We start from the raw sequence: 13050 nt of genomic DNA, 5'->3' as shown, positions 1-13050 counted from the left end.
AAAGGGTTAAACCGGGTGGCTCCTTGGAGGCAAGGATTCTGAGGCTCCGTCTAACATACTTTGGACATGTTGTGAGGAGAGACTGGTCCTTGGAGAGGGACATCGTGCTTGGGAGGGTGGGGGGACGGTGCAGGAGAGAAAGGCCCTCTATGAGGTGGATTGATTCATGATTGGGGTAATTGGGATGGGAGTGTCAGAGACAGTGCGATTGCCACAGGACAGAGCGGAGTTTAGGGCTGTTGAACATAGGGTCGCTATGAGTCGCAGGCAACTCGACGGCACACAACAACAACAACAACATAGATGATCCGTGATGAGCTAGCTGGGTGTTGGGCATGAATCACACAACAGAGTCCAAGGCAGACCTGGCTCTTCTCTACAAGGCGCTTTCTGGGAAAGAGAAGTAGGGAGGCGATAGGCAAGACCTGAATGGAAAATCGAGCAAAATGATAATTCGTGGTGACTGGTGGGTCAAGGGAAATGAGGAACTTGGAGGAGCAAGAAGTATCTTGGTGAATGACTTTTTCCTGGCCAGTCCTGTATTTTGATAGACATGAGTGTCACTCAGTAGAGAAGAATGGATGTTAGAGATTAGTTACTTATCTCTGTCACAAAGTGACTTAAACCCAGGCTGCTTGAGAACAGAGCTGTGGCTTGAATCAAAGGGCGGTGCGGTGGCCCTAGGGAACCCAAGCGTCAGATCTCAAGTGTGGCTGGGTGGGCTGCAGGGGGACTGAGTTCGTACTTGGAGATGGACAAGAGCCTTGGATGAGGACGGAGGGGCATGGAGGTATGAATGAGGGGGAAATCCTTTCACTGAAGGCAAAGCCAGTATTGAAAGGCTGGTGTTTTAAAGAAGCAGCATTCTGGGTGAGATACCAGCTAAAGGGCATTTGAAGGAAGCTGTGGTGCATTTCAAAGTTTATTTCAGAAGCTCTTGAGAAGATGTGGTGGGTGTGTATCATCAAGTCAAGTCTGACTCATAATCACCTCATGTAACAGGAGAGCTGCCCCTAGTTCCCCAGACCAAAATCAATCTATCTTTCTTTCTTCCTTCCTTCCTTCCTTCCTTCCTTCCTTCCTTCCTTCCTTCCTTCCTTCCTTCCTTCCGTGTACCGTCAAATTGGATCTGACTGGTACAGGAGGCGATTGTTCCTCCTTTTCCAGCACAGCATCTGGTGGATTTGAAGTGTGCACCTCTGGGATTGCAGTGCAGTTTCCTGCCACTAGGCCACCAGAGCTCCCCTGGCAATTTTTAAAAAAAAAAATTTCTTTTATTATTTGTTTTGTGTGTACCGTCAAATTGGATCTGACTGGTACAGGAGGCGATTGTTCCTCCTTTTCCAGCACAGCATCTGGTGGATTTGAAGTGTGCACCTCTGGGATTGCAGTGCAGTTTCCTGCCACTAGGCCACCAGAGCTCACCCCAGACCAAAATCTTAATGGAAATGGATCACTGTCTCCCAGGGAGCGGCTGGCAGGTTCAGACACCTGATCTTTTGTTGTGATTAGCAACCAAGCCTTTAAGCGGAGTTCTTTCATGAAAGAATAGAAATATTTTATTTCCCAGGGATCTTGAAGTCTTGCCCCATTTTCTGCCATGGAGAAAATTATATTATTTTTTAAAAAAATTATTTAATACTGGTTTATATACAAAGTTCATGTATGTTGTTTTTTACACTGGACGTTTCCCCTTTCCTTTTCCAATCCCTCCCTCTACCCATCAAAGGAAGTTCTAATACTATTAACTAGTATCTTGGAAAGCATTTCAACCAATGTTGAACGTGGAATGACAGATATTGCTGATGTCAAAGTAATACCATTGTCGAAGCTTGGCTGAAAGCAGAGAATACGTTAATAAAATATGTTTATAGAAACAGAAAGAGGTTTATAGATGTCTTCTTGACAATGCAAAGGCATTTGAGAACGTGACTCACAATGAATTATGGGTAACATCGAGAAGAGGAGATTCCAGAGCACCTAATTGTGCCCATGTGGAACCTGTAGATAGACCCTGAAGCACCTGTTCACACAGAATAAGGTGACACTGCATGGTTTAAAATGAGGAAAAGTGTGTGTCACGGTGGTGTTCTTTTACCGTATCCAATCTGTTATACTGAGCAAATAACCTGAGAAGCTGGACTCAGTGGAGAAGAATGTGGCGTCGGGTTGAAGGAGGATCCCTCAACAGTCTGCATGATGCAGGTGACACAACTTTGCTTGAAGCATTTACTAAAGAGAAATCAAAGACTGACGCCTTCAGTGCGGCTTACACCTCGTCACCAGTACAATAAAACTCCTCACCGCTGACCCAGTGGGCAACGTCGTGATGAACGAAGAAGAAATTGGTGGTGATAAAGATTTCTTTTTACTTGGATCCACAATCAATGCCCATGGAAGCGATAGTTAGGAGCTTAGAGGATGCACTGCATTGGGCAACTCTCCTATCAGAAACAAAGAGGTCACTTTCATGGATTAAAGTGTGCGTCTGACCCGAGCCATATTTACAATGTCCTCCTAATAAGGTGAAGAGACGGACAGAGAATAAGAAGGCCAAGACAAAGGGAAGCCTTTGAATTATGGCATTGACGAAGTTGTTGTTGTGTGCCTTGGAGTCACTTGTGACTCATAGCGACCCTATGTTCAACAGCCCTAAACCGTGCTCTATCCTGTGCCAATCGCACTGTCTCTGACACTCCCATCCCGACTACCCCAGTCACTGAATCAATCCACCTCATAGAGGGTCTTCCCCTCTTGCGCTGTCCCTCCACCCTACCAAGCATGATGTCCCTCTCCAGGGACCTGTTCCTGCTTACAACATGTCCAAAGTATGTCAGGCGGAGCAGCCTGGTTTAACCCTCTCCAGGATGAATCTGTTTTCTTGGCAGTCCATCAATACTCGTCTCCAGCACCACAGCTCAAAGGCATCAATTCTCCTTCTATCTTCCCTAGTCATTGTCCAACTCTCTGATGCATAACAAGTGATTGCGAAGACCATGGCCTGTATCGGATGCACCTTAGTCTCCAGAGTGACACCATTGCTCTTCAGTACTTTAGAGAGGTCCCTAACAGCAGACTTTGCCATCGCAATACATTTTTTGATTCCCTGGCTACTGGTGCCAAGAGTGTTGACCATGGAGCCAAGCAAACTAAAGCTGTGTACAATCTCAATCTCTTCTCCATCCATCCTGATGCTGCCAATTGGTCCAGTGGTGAGAATCTTTGTCTTCTTGACATTGAGCCTCAATCCATATTGTAGGCTGCAGTCCTTGACCCTCTGCAGCAAGCATTTCAGGTCCTCAGTTTCAGTAAGCAGGGTTGTGTCATCTGCATAACGCAGATTGTTGATAGATCTTCCACCAATTCTGACGCCACACCTCTCTTGTTGACGAAGAGTATTGACTATATCAGGATAGTTTTCTCCAGGGACTGGCCCCCTCCTGATAGCATGCTCAGAAGTTTGTGAGATGAAGATTTGCCATTCTTGCGCTTTTTCCACGACAGATTCGTTATTCTGCAGAATATTGACTGTTAGTATTCTTTGCTAGTACCACAATTCAGAGACGTCGATTCTTCAGCCATGGTCATTCACTGTCCATCTTTCACATACACATCAGGCAATTGCTAAAACCATGGCTGGGATCAGGTGTACCTTTGTCTTTTTTTTTTTCATTATTAGCTTATTTACAAAATTCTAATACAAATTCAAACACATTCTTTGAATTTCCCTCACCTCCTTAACCATCAAATTGTACAACCCAATGATTAATCCCCTCTTCCCCCTGCACAATCACATCCCTCTGCTTCCAGCCTCTCCCACCCCTCCTGGATCCTTATACTCATTCTACAATGACAGTCTTATACAATATTTGTCCTTGTGGGACTGAGTTAGTTCACTCAGCATAATGCTCTCCAGGCCCTCCCAAGTTAGGTCATAATTTACAAAGTAATTATTGCTCCGGCGTGCTGCGTAGTATTCCATCATGTGGATGTACCATAGTTTCTCAATCCATCCGTTTGTGCTTGGACATTTGGGCTGTTTCCATGTTCTTGCGATGGTGAATAACACTGCTATGAACAATTGTACCTTAGTCTTTAAAGTGACATTCTTGCCCTTTCACACTTTAAAGAGGTCCTTGGCAGGAGATTCGAACAGTGATTTTTCTCTACAGATTACCCAATAAGCAGAAATAAACCAGTGCTTGTCTTACACTTGTTGGGTAATCTGACACTGTTGGCAAGAGTCAAATACGGTGTCACTCGTGGCTGCCTCTGATACATACCCTTAGCACTTGGCACTGACACTCTGTTAACTAGTCCCCAAAACAAACCACTCTTGAGTTGATAGTGACTCACAACGACCCTGCAATACCGAGTAGAGCTGCCCATTAGGGTTTGCAAGGCTGTACGTCAGAGACTTCCCCGTCTGTCTCCCTCAGAGAAGCTGGGTCAATGTGAACTGCCAACCCTTGGTGGTACTTAACCCCCTGTGCCCACAGGGATCCTTGGTGGCTGGTCAGGGCTCCAGATCTCCCCGGGAACTGAAAGTCGGACCTTCTTCTCTCCCAGATCTTAGGGAGCCCCAGGGGTTCTGAGGGGTCAGTGAGGTGAAATTGGTGGAGGGCATGGTGGAGGATAGTGAAGTCCCAAGGGCTGTGGGGATCGAAAAGCCCCACAATAAGGACACGACCTTCAGGAACCCACTGTAAATTGACCATCTCATCCTTTTCCCTCTTTCTTTCTTGCCTGTGTACATCTGTGGTCCCTTGGAAGACCAGTAATATATGCCTCAGTGCATATGTTTCTGATTCTTACAGACCACGGTCTCACACACACTCCACCTCTTGCTTTAAGGTCCTAGGTGAAATGAGGGCTTTGCACTGGTTTGAAGCAGTCCCGGTAATTGTCATAAAAGAGACTCCTTGGCAAGAAGCTGCACTGCAATCCCAGAGGGACGCGGTTCGAATCCACCAGATGCTCTGCTGGAGGAGGGGGGACAATCTCCTTCTGTACCAGTCAGATCCGATTTGATGGCACACACACACACAAAATAATAATTAAAAAAAAATTAAAAAAGAAAAAGAGAATCTTAGGTGTCTTGGTTCATAACCATGCCCCTTCAAAGATGCTGGCGGACAGCACCACCTTGAATATGTGTTACCGTCTAGGGCGCCGGCAGGCGTCCAAGCTCCTGAAGCCGGCTTCCGAAGCTTTCAGGGGGATTTTTCAACATTATTGGCAGGATTTTTGAGGGTAACACCCATGCAAAGCGGAGGAGTCAGCTGCCATCTTTGAGGGGGCCCAGCCGTTTCTTTCCCAATCCCAAACCCATTGCCACTGAGGTAATTCCACCTCGTACTGAGCCTCCTTTGGGCCTCCGTGGCTGTAAATCTTTCTGGGATCAGACTGCCTCCTTGTTTGCTCCTGTGTTGCCCGGTGAGTTTGAACTTCCAGCCTTTTGGTCAGTAGCCCAAACACGTAATACACCGTGTCTCAGGTCGGAGGACTAGAGACAACAGATTCGGTTGCTATGCAACACGTGCGTGGGCCTTTGTTTGTTAAGACACCCTTTGAACTAGTTGGAACCAGCTGGAAGCCCTGGTTAGTGGAGACCACAGTGCCTCCACAGCAGCTGGTAGACCTGGGACTAAACCCAGGGATGAATGAGTGAAAGACTCGCTGGTGCACCCGGGATTAAACCCAAGGATGAATGAGTGAATGACTCGCTCTCCCCTGAGGTCAGACACAACCTGTGCAGGCAGTTGAGCCTTGTGCTCTTGGCAACACTGCCTTTCCCCTCTCCCCCCTCCATTTAAAAAAAAAATTATTTATTTACTTTTTGTGGGCCGTCGAATGAGCTCCAGCTGGCACAGGAGCAGATTGCCCCTCCTTCTCCAGCAGAGCATCTGGTGGATTCGAACCACGCACCTTTGGGGATTGCAGTGCAGCTTCTTTGCCACTAGGCCACCAGAGCTCCCTTAGGCAGCACGGCTTTGTGATGCACAGTTCTGTCTAGTGCTGCTATAACAAAGACGCCACCAGTGAATGGCTTTAATGAACAGAAGTGTGTTCCCTTTCTGTTTAGGAGTTTAGGTCAAGTTCATGGAAGGCTCTTGCCCTCTGTCAGTGCCGGAGGGAAGGCCTTGTTTCCTTCAGCATCAGGATGTCTAACATTCCTTGAGATCTCAAAGCCCAGCATTTTGGTCTCCGTGCTGTCAAGGAACTCCCCAGCGCAGGGACCTAGTGTTGAGGACATACCCACTCCTGGTCTTTTTTTAGTGACATTGAAATCTGCCTTTTCTCTCCTTATCTTCCTCTTTTTTTCTCTCTTAAGAGATAAGAGATGTTACATACAAGTCACATCCTCAAGGAAACATGCCTCACATAGGTTGGCAGTGGGATTAAGGGTGCTGCATTCCACTATAAATCACATGATAAGAAGTGATCATTACGTGACTTATACTCTTATCATTTTTATATGTGTATTTTGGGGATGATACACAATTCAATCTAAGACAGTGGTGACCTTTTTTTACTTTTTTTTTTGTGTGTTTGTGTACCTTTTAATCAGATCCAAGTGACACAGGAGGAGATTGCCCCTCCTTCTCCAACGGAGCATCTGGTGGATTCGAACCACGTGCCTTCAGGATTGCAACTCAGCTTCTTGCCGCCAGGCCACCAGAGGCTCCCTGCCAGTGGTGACTTCTTAACGCCTCTTCTTCTTCAGATTTTACTGTCTGGGTGGCTGTGCCCAGTGACCCCTCCACCTCTGTTTTCCCCAAAGTCTACCATCAGCTGCTTTTTTTTTTTCTAAATTTATTTTATTTTATTATTTTTTGTGTGTGTACCGTCAAATAGATCTGACTGGTACAGGAGGAGATTGTTCCTCCTTCTCCAGCAGAGCATCTGGTGGATTCGAACCGTGCACCTCTGAGATTGCAGTTGCAGCTTCTCATCAGCTGCTCTTTTGTGAAGACCAGTTCTGCCTTCCAAGGCAGTGTGGGCCTGGTGATCTACCAGGGCCCAGAAGTCCAACTGGCCCTCCTGTTCTCTACCCCTTTCCACTATCCTCTCCACAGCGTGCCCTGGCTGTCCTAATGGGGCCCATCACCAGTGACCAGCTGGGACGTTACCTTTGACCATATCCTGTAGGAGGAAGAGTCCCAAGGGACGAGGATAGTGAAGTGTGCCCCGCAGCTCCCCCAGAAGACCCTGGAGCTGGAGCACCCATCTCTGACCATCAGAGCCATTGCGTCCAATGTCCAGGTGGCCAGCTGAAGGGGGTGGTTGAGGCCAAAGCCACTTCATGGCTCTCTTATTACGTCCTCTCTGCCCTCGTTGCCAGTCTACACTCAGCTCTGTCATAACAAGAAATTTAATCTGCATCGTGGTTTTTCTCTCTAGATCCAAATGGTGCTCTGAGAATATAATAAACGCTCAATAAATGCTTGCTTGATGATGGACGGTTTGACTGTGTGTCTTGGTGTCTGCACCCCCCACCCATCCCCACTTTTTTTTTTTTATAAATTTTTATTTTTTTATTATTTTTGTGTGAGTGTACCATCAAATCAGATCTGACTGGTACAGGAGGAGATTGTCCCTCCTTCCCCGGCAAAGCATGTGGTGGATTCGAATCGTGCGCCTCTGGGTTTGTAGTTGCAGCTCCTTACCACTAGGCTACCAGAGCTCCCCTCACCCCCACTTTCGAAAACAATTTTTATTTGAGGAAACCTGTACAGGTCATATTGGTTTTTCAGTCCTTCATGTACATTTTGTTTTCTGTCACTGTAATTACAATTGCATTAAATTATTCATACACATTTTTTTAACATTAATGAAATGTTGTTGTTTGCATCCCCCTGGGCTGGGAGGTGAGTGTGCGAGGAGGACCAGGGTGGTGGTCAGTCCCCGGGGCAGGAGGTGAGTGTGCTTGAGGACCAGGGTGGTGGTTGGTGCGAGGGCGGGAGGGCTGGACCCTGTGGGTTTGCAACCTTTTGCGAAAGCACCATACCGCCTTCCACAGTGGTTGCACCATTTTATTCTCCCATCAACAGTGAGTAAGGGTTCCAGTTTCTCCACAACCTCGCCAGCATTTGAAGTTTGCTCCTCTGTTAAATTTTGCTATTCATTTTCTTTTTTCTTTTGTTTTCTTTTCATTTTTTAAATTTTATTGTTTTTTGTGTGTGTACCGTCAAATCGGATCTGACTGGTACAGGAGGAGATTGTCCCTCCTTCTCCAGCAGAGCATCTGGTGGATTTGAACCATGCAACTCTGAGACTGCAGTGCAGCTTCTTGCCACTAGGCCACCAGAGCTCCCCAAATTTTGCTATTCTTACTTGGGTCGGATGGTATCTCCTAATTGTTTTGCAACCCTACTTTTTTTTTTAAGGAAAAAGTAAGTGCTCCTTTCTTGGCAGTTAGGAGATTGAGAGAGTTTTTAAACTTTGGGGAGCGACCTGCTCCAGCATTGGAAGGAGTCTACATGGAATTTTACTCTGGTCAGGAGAAATGCTGCTCTCTGAATTTGGAGAGCAGGGAGGAGCGAGACTAATTCAGATACACTAGACGGCGTGATCTAGGTGTTGATTGTTAGAGAGAAACAGGGATTTTTTTTGGTGGTGGAATTCTGTAGAGTCTCATTACGCTAAAAGTGTTGTCTTGGTTCAGCTACATGTGCTTGCTTATGCTAACATTGTGTATAGAGTTCTCAAGTTCCAGTGCAGAGGGTGCCAAATGCAAGCCGGCTTAGTCTGCTTCTCAGGCTCTGGTTCTCCGAAGGGAATGTGTCCTGGAATGGTGGAGAGCTTAATTTGGGAGAGTGAAGTGCCTTGAGGTGTTTTGGTGGAGTGTAGTCTAGAGACATTGATTGGTACCCCTGCTAGCGAGGTCGTTGTAAAAAGGCACACAGGGAACAATGGGAAAGGTTGGTCATCAAGTGACACTGGTTAAAGAATAGCGCTCTGAATCATTTGGACTCAAATCTGAGGTTGCCTAGTGTGTGGCTTTCTCGAGACTAGTTTTATCATCGTCTGCTCAGCTTGGAGAATGTCACTGGAGACCTGCATGTGGGTGTTGGCATCTACAACGTATTCCCTGCATATGTGTATTGTCCTAGAGGACAAAGAACTGTATCCAGTTGGATAGAGTTTTCCTTTAATCCCAGCCTGCCACCGGGCATTGCAGCGGGTCTGAGATAGGAAGGTTTATAATAGAAACCCATGGATCTTGCATGACTAATGTGGACAAATTGTATATTTTTCTGGTTACTTCTGGCAATATGAGCGGACTAGGTTATATGGGAAGTAAACAAAGGGTTGTCTGTGGGATGAAACTGCCTTAGGGGATACTGAAGGGCCTATTGCTGTTTGGTGTTTTTGTTGAGGGCAGTCGGCCGAGTCAGTGAGGTGTGTGGTTGGAGTAGAGTGCTGCGGGGAAGTTTGTTTAGGGCTTGAGAGCAGACTGAAGGGAACAGTAGTAGTTCCCATGTAAGAGGTGTAGGAAATTCGCTCACTGAGGGGAGTCTGTTTGCCTTGAGAAAAGTGGTGCTAATGGGGGGTTTACCTATGACTTAAACGGCTGTGGGGGTGATTAAGGTGACTGTATAAGGTCTGTCTTGGTGTCATTGGTGAGGCTTGGACACACACTTTCCTAAAGTGACTTCAGTGGTTTGGACCAGACTTTTAGACGAGGGTCTGCGTATGCTGCGGTCTGCGTGTTTTTAGAGTAATTGTTTAAGGAGGAAGAGATAAGGAATGATGCTAAAAGGCGGGGTTTGGCGGGTAAGTTATGGTTCAGAAGAAACGGTTGAGCTGTATGTTAGCAGGCAATAGGAAGTAAGTTAACTCAAGACTTGACGACAGTCAGAAAGTTAGGACTTAATAAGTCTATTCATGCGCTCTGCTTTGCCTGAAGACTGGGCGTGGTATGGTATGTACAGCTTCCAGCAGATACTTAAACTAGAGGATACCTGCTGGGTGACTCTAGAGACAGAGCTAGGACCATTGTCTGACTGCAGAGACATAGGGAGGTTAAACTTGGGGGTGACATGCTGGAGTAGGGCCTGGGTGATTTCATCCGCTGTGGCTCACCCAGTCGGGAAGGCTTTAACCCATCTGGAAAAGGTATCCACTTTAGTTAGGAGATACCTGTATTTCTTTCATGTTGGCATATGTGTGAAATCAACTTGCCAATCCTGTGTCCACTTCAAGTGTCCTCGGAGTTGATGTGTGAGGTGTGGGCAGGATGTTTTCCTGAGTATTTACTAGTTTACACAGAAGGCATCTGTCCTGTACTGAATTAACAAGTGCAGACTTAAGGATGGGGAATGAAACAGAGGTTGGAGGAATTTTAAAAAGCGTTTTGGCGTTTATATCTTGGGACTGATGCACTTGAGTTACAATATTTGCTTCTTGTCCTTGAGGCAAAGCTGCTTTGCTATTTACTATGAACTATTCACTGGGAATTAGGCGGTTTCTATTTTGGGGAAGAGACTACTTTGCTTCTTTCTTCTTCTTCTTCTTCTTCTTCTTCTTCTTCTTCTTCTTCTTCTTCTTCTTCTTCTTCTTCTGCTTCTGCTTCTGCTTCTGCTTCTGCTTCTGCTTCTGCTGCTTCTGCTTCTTCTTCTTCTCCTTCTCCTTCTCCTCCTCCTCCTCCTCCTCCTTCCTTCTTCCTTCTCCTTCCTTCTTCCTTCTCCTCCTCCTCCTTCTTCCTTCTCCTCCTCCTTCTTCTTCTTTTTCTTCACTTATTTTTATTATTTTTAAATTGGTGTACCATCAAATTGGATCCAACTGGCACAGGAGGAGTTTGCCCCTTCTTCTCCAGCAGAGGATCTGGTTGAGAAACTACGTTTCTTCTTTAGTATCTTTTGGATGGAGATCTGGAATGAAGAAAAACAGCATGGGAGTGGCTTGTGGTTGTGATTTTTTTGTAAGCCTCAAGGTTTTGCTGCATGGTCTGCTTTGTTGTTAAAAAGCTCTGCTCATGCTAGATAGCAAAGTGGCCAAGGCGATTAAAAAGGCATGTCTAGAGCCCTGGTGGAGCAGTGGTTAAGTACTCACTGCTAACCAAAAGGTCAGTGGTTCGAATCCACCTAGTGAATCCATGGGAAAGACTAGGTGATCTATTATCCTAAAGATCTCAAACCTACAATGGAGCAGTTCTGTTCTGGCGCATGGAATCACTATGAGTCAGAAGCCAATTTTAAGTGCTCGCCTCGGCAGCACATATACTAAAATTGGAACGATACAGAGAAGATTAGCATGGCCCCTGCACAAGGATGACACGCAAATTCGTGAAAAAGGCATGTCTAGGATTTGTGTAAATGTTGACAGGTAGGCTTCTGGTTAGATGCAGGGCTCTCGTTGGGGCAATAAGCTCAGCTTTTGGTGAGCTTGTGTTCTCAGGAAGGTGTGCTGCTTTCTACACCTTGTTTATGGATCCTACAATATAGGCTGTTTCAGAAGTTACACAAGAGCTGCTGTTTATAAACAGAGGATGGTCTGGATTTGGGAGGGGTTGGTCAGAGAGAGAGGAAAATAAAGACCTAGTAGGATGGCTGGATCAAGGAATGGTGATGGAGAGAGCTAAATGCCAGGATTTTTGAGGGAAAGTGTGTAGAGTTACTGTATCTGCTTATGAGGAAGTAAGGATAGGAAACATCGTGAAAGCAGACCTCCAAGCCTTTGGCTTCCTGCCGGGAGCTTCTCAAGGTAAGAGTCAGTGCTTCTCTAGTGAGCAGAGCTGCAGCTGCTACTGTTCATAGCAGGATTGTCACCTGTGGCTTGAGATATCGAGGTGCTTAGAGAGGTACGTAATGCGCGTAAAGGTGGATTTAAGGGCTGAGCTAAAACACCGACAGCAGTACTTTGCTTTTCCTCACTGAACCGATGGAAAGGTTTAGAGGAATTCGTATAGGACTCTAGAAGGAAGTGTTGGAACTTGAGAAAGGCTCTTCTAACTCTATGGGGTGAACTTAGGGGACTTTGTGGGGTGGCTTTTGCCGCATTATGAAGGGGATTTGCTAAATTTAAACCAGTCATAGTGTTTCTGCATATACTGAAACAACTGCAAAAATAACCTGTCTCTTACTTTTACCCCTGAGGTCTTAAGGAATTTAAGTAACGTAATATAGTGAGCGTCAGAGGATGGGCTGTTCCCCATGCCTCTTGTTTCACTTCTGCCTCTGAGTTCTTTGTTTGTTTGTTTGGTTGGTTTTTTTTTTAACTCACAAATGTCCGATTCCAGCATCTAACTTCCTCTTGCTATAGGTAACATCTTTCACAAGATTGCAGACTTTTTGGGACAGGGGAGTGGTGAAAGAGTATTATAAAATGATAGAGGGGCACAATCCAGTGCAGCAATGAAGGCAGGGAGGGGGAGGGACCACAGGGGGCTGCTGATGGACATTCATGCACTGTCTACCTGGCCTGTATCATTTGATGACCTTTCTCTCTCAGGGTCTCATTTCCCTCATCTGCAGGAAGGACCAGGAGACCAAGGAGGGAACCTCCAAGCGCAGGGTTAGAGGAGGGGCTCCGGGATGGTGGGTCACAGAGGGCTCTGCAGGCGGTTCTTCCTGTGGATGGTGCCTTTCTCTTCCCTTCCCAGCACGAGCCTTCAGGAGCAGGCTTCTAATGCTGTTCCTGGATCCAGGACAGTGCACCCAAAAGACAGCTCGCGGGTGAAACCTGAGGCCAAACAATGGGCAGGACTCTTCTTAGCAGACTTGTTCTGGGGGTGGAATGAGGAGCAGAGGAAAAGGAGGAGGCTGCCTTTCCTTGTTTTCTTCTATCCCTCTGCAGATGCCCTGGTTCATTACTGTTGAACTGTCCATAGGCACAGAAGGACAGACCCAGGTCTTCTTTCTCAGCTCCCGCGCCAGCCGGAGAGCGCACGGCCGCGGCCTCTGCCTCTGAGTTTTTAAGCAATTTAGTAAACTTCAGAGAATTCTCATTAAACCTTTTCTATCTCTACCCCCTCTCTCATCTCCCCTGTTCATCATGTCTGTTTTCATTGTAAAAACTGAAATTCATGTTTGTCCTGCTCTCCAG

At 46.4% G+C, this 13050-nt stretch overlaps 1 protein-coding gene across 1 annotated transcript in view; it reads left to right on the top strand.

Moving 5' to 3' along the window:
- PLA2G4C (phospholipase A2, group IVC (cytosolic, calcium-independent)) overlaps window positions 1–13050 on the top strand; it is a 75818-nt gene that overhangs the window by 34996 nt on the left and 27772 nt on the right. The gene's annotated exons all lie outside the window — the stretch shown is intronic.

Source organism: Elephantulus edwardii, unplaced genomic scaffold (genome assembly GCF_000299155.1).
Source record: "Elephantulus edwardii isolate Elephantulus edwardi_28Jun2011 unplaced genomic scaffold, EleEdw1.0 scaffold00236, whole genome shotgun sequence".
NCBI classification, from domain to species: Eukaryota; Metazoa; Chordata; class Mammalia; order Macroscelidea; family Macroscelididae; genus Elephantulus; species Elephantulus edwardii.
This window is presented reverse-complemented; position numbering and strand designations above follow the sequence as displayed.